Source organism: Lactuca saligna, chromosome 3 (assembly GCF_052625555.1).
Source record: "Lactuca saligna cultivar CGN05327 chromosome 3, ASM5262555v1, whole genome shotgun sequence".
Classification (NCBI taxonomy): Eukaryota; Viridiplantae; Streptophyta; class Magnoliopsida; order Asterales; family Asteraceae; genus Lactuca; species Lactuca saligna.
Genome location: NC_136419.1, coordinates 173,118,688 through 173,122,776, shown reverse-complemented (window position 1 = coordinate 173,122,776; position 4,089 = coordinate 173,118,688). Strand labels below are relative to the sequence as shown.

General features: G+C 36.9%; 1 pseudogene; it reads right to left on the bottom strand.

Annotated features, from left to right (window-relative positions):
* Positions 1-263: 263 nt before the first annotated feature.
* LOC145034036 (basic leucine zipper 19 pseudogene) lies at positions 264-818 on the bottom strand (annotated as a pseudogene).
* Positions 819-4,089: the final 3,271 nt, after the last annotated feature.

Sequence of the window (4,089 nt, the reverse complement as noted above, 5' to 3'; positions counted from 1 at the left end):
AAATATCAAGTTTAGTCCCTAAGTTCAAAAAACCTCACAGATGGTCCCTATGGTTTCAAAACTTTTAACATTTGGTCCTTCCGGCTAACTCCGTTACCATTTAGCCATTAAGTCAGGGACATTTTTGTCATTTCACTTCTCAGGGACCATTTATGAGGTTTTGTATTCCTTTTTTTTAAATAAATAATAAATAAATAAAATTTAATATGCAATGGGTCCTCTCTCTCTCTCTCCCGCGCGAGGTTTTTGCCTCCATCTTGCCATTACCAATTCTGATTACCCACCGGATGGTGGCGTTTTTGATAAGGAAAAGATCCGATTTCTCCATCGATTCTCCCTCTAATGTCCACAAGCAAACACTTTTGCCTCGCTACTTCTGCTTCTAATCCTACTTGACTCTGAACTCTTCTCATCAGTTGTTGATTTAATTCTGTCAATCTAACTACTTCGTCTTCTAATGAAGCAGCACACGCCTTCTTCTTTTCACGATACTTTCTCACAGCTTCCCAGTTTCCTGATGGACAATTCTTACCTTTTTTGTCGGAGGATTCAGCTGTGTCTTCTGTAGGGGTTTTGTCGTCATTGCTCGTAAGAGGTAGGATTTTGGTGTGCACATGGTAACATGTGTGCGTGTGTGATGAATCAGGTCCTGGAGGGTTACATGTGTGCTTATGAGTATACGCGTGTGTGTCGTTGAAGATTTCATCGAAGAAGCTATTAATGAAACCACTGCTCGGGATATCACCCACAAACATCTCGTGGTTGGAGAAATCGAGTTCTCCGTCATCCATTGCTTCCGATTTGTAACCTATAAACCCTAGAAATACAGATAATGAAGATAAATCAACACATAAACTAATTTTGATGCAACTTGAGCTCTAAAGAGAAGTAGCCACAAAAAATGGTAACTAATCAAGTAATAATCTAGAGATTATCTCTGGATATGCTAACAATTTCAACAGAATTCAACTGTAATCGTCTAATTGATCAATACACAGTAATTGACCAATTCGATTGAAGAAATTCATCGATAAAGAAACTCTGGAACTGAGTGAACTATTTAATTGAGTAATTAAGCAATTCGATATAGACTCACTCATCGTCGTCAATGGAGGTGGAAATCTTCGTGAAAGCACCATCTTGGACTCCACCTAATCTCTTCGACTCCTTTTGACTAATAAAGTTGATGATGGGAAGGCAAAAATGGGGTCATCCCCGATCGTGTTGCTGCCAGTTTCGCTACCTAAACTCCCGGTTCAAAGATCAAGGCTTCTTTGCAGAGATTTTTGGTCATGAAGATCATATTTTCTGGTTTTTGTGAGGAAGTTTCATCAATAGGCTTGTGGGAAAAGGGAGATTCGAGGAAAGTAAAAGGTCAGAAGATGGTTTTTTGGTTGAGAGAGAGAGAGAGGGTGGGACCCCTTGCATATTAAGTTTTATTTATTTATTTATTTATTTATTTTTTGTTAAAAGTAATACAAAACTTCATAAATGGTCCCTGGGTAATGAAATGACAAAAATGCCCCTTACTTAACGGTGAAATGCAAACGGAGTAAGCCGGAAGAACCAAATGTTAAAAGTTTTGAAACCACAGGGACCATCTGTGAGGTTTTTTGAACTTAGGGACTAAACATGATATTTTCAAAAACCACAGAGACCATTTTTGAAGTTTTGTCTTAAATATATTTATTATTTAAAAAAAAGGTAATAGAATACCTCATAACTGGTCCCTGGTTAATGAAATGACAAAAATGCCCCTGACTTAACGACTAAATGGTAACGGAGTGAGCCGGAAGGACCAAATGTTAAAAGTTTTGAAACCATAGGGACAATTTGTGAGGTTTTTTGAACTTAGGGACTAAACTTGATATTTTTGAAAACCACAGGGACCATTTTTGAAGTTTTGTCAATTACCTATTATGTTAGATGTCAATAAACCGTGATCGTACGTAAAAAGAATGCCCAAATATGACTTCGTATAAGAAAGTTATGAATTTTCCAAGTTCGGCTTAGCGACGGACAACTAAAGACTCGAAACAGAGATCGAACAACTTTTGACCGGAATGACCTAAATGAGAATCAAAGGTCTCGACAATGGTTTGTCAACGGTAAAAAGTCTGGCAAAAACAGACGTCAGATAATGAAGTTTTGAATTTTTAAAGAAATTTTCTTACCGCGACCTTTTAAAAATTAATAATAAAAATAATTTCAAAATTTGCCGACGGAATCTAAACGAAAGTTGTAAAGTATAGTTTCACCTACGCGTGGATATAAAGAACGTTGAAAACGGAGTTCTTATAAAGAAGATAGAAAATTTTGAAGTTTATTAAATATTAAAAATATAAACTTTAATTGGAAACTTCGGTATTATCCGACAGCTGAGTCACGCTCGAGTACGCCTAGCATACTCAAGGCCTTGGCCTCGAATCGTCCACGTCGCACCCTATGCGAGCTATATCAAGTCCCATCCGGGAGTCCGAGGTAGTCGAGGATGCGCGCATGCGTGACACACGGGTACGCCCAGCGTACGCGCGTACGCCCCGCGTAAGGAGGCTGTTCACACCCCCTATAAAAGGGATGCGAGGGTTACGAAAAAAAGGGTCATTCTCTCTCATATCTCTTGCGTTTTTGCCTCGTTTTCCGTGTCTGTGCTATCCCGAAGTCCCGGTCACATTGCTCAAGTCCCGAGGGTCATTTGTGCTCCTGAGATTCCCGAGAATCCCGACAAAATCCGCTTTCTCGAGTCAAAATTCTGTCCGGTTTTCATCCCGCCTTCTCTGATCTTTCAAGTGAGTTCATACCCCTATAATTCACACTTTTAAATGTTTTATAAGTACTTTTATATGCTTTTAAGGGGGGAATACAAGTAAAAAACTCGATTATTATTGTGTGTTATATAAAGTTTCATTATACGCGTTTTATCAACGGAATCATATGTGATTTATAACTATTATAGGGAAACTTTCATATGCAAATTATACCACGATAACATTTTATCTTTTGAAATAAGAAATGACTTATGTATTTATGTAAATCAGACACTCTGCTTATACTATATTTATGTGTGTCGGTTTTGGCACAACAAAAACTATACTTTTTGATAACAAGTGAACATTTCACTAGGGTTTATTATACAAACGAGACACCTTTAGGAAACTATAATAGGTATAGTTTTACGAGAATACTACGAACTTTTACATACATGGAAATACTATTTCAAGAAGCTACTTTCATATACAAGAACAAACGAACATTTTCACACATAAATCTCTTTTATACTAAGTTTTGTGAGACAGTAAACTTCATGTACGCTCGAGTACACATTTCAAGTCCTGTATTATATACCAAAATCCCTTGGAGGGGGAGCATGGTGTTTGTGTATAGATCTATACGGGATTGATAACCCCACACCCTGACTTTTAGCTACAGTACACCATTTGGGGTGACAAACGTCAGAACATTTCAACGCATGAAGAACGTTGTGTATAGGCATTCCTTGTCAATAGCATGGTTATAAAACTCACATAGAGTATTAAAAACACATTGATTTACGGGGTTTTTCAGATGTAATGGAGGTTTTATACGTACATAAATTCATTTACTTTATGCATGAAAAACCCAATTGTGATATAAGTTTGGAACTTCTAACCACTACTCTTAGATGGGAAAACATCAACTTTTTAACATATATTGTTCTTGATTTAAGGCTACGCTTATACCAGTAGGAAATATGGGATTTTCTAGAGACTAACAAACAAAAACGAACAATTTCATTTTCATACAAATACTATCATTAAATGCTTATGAAAATCACCAGCTTAAATGCTTATCTACTCTTTCAAAACTACTTGTATGTTCGAGGCACTCAGTAATTACAGGTACTAAACAACTTTTCAAGAAGGAACGTTGCGGCACTAGTTTAAATTCATATTTTGGCATCATATTGTAATTGGTTTTGAACATGTACTCTTTTAAACAATGTAAACTTTCAATTATATATATGATGGTTGTATTGATTTCTTTACTATGTATTCATTTGTTACGTTACCATATGAAGTCATCCGCCCCCGAACGATTCCGCCGTTCCGG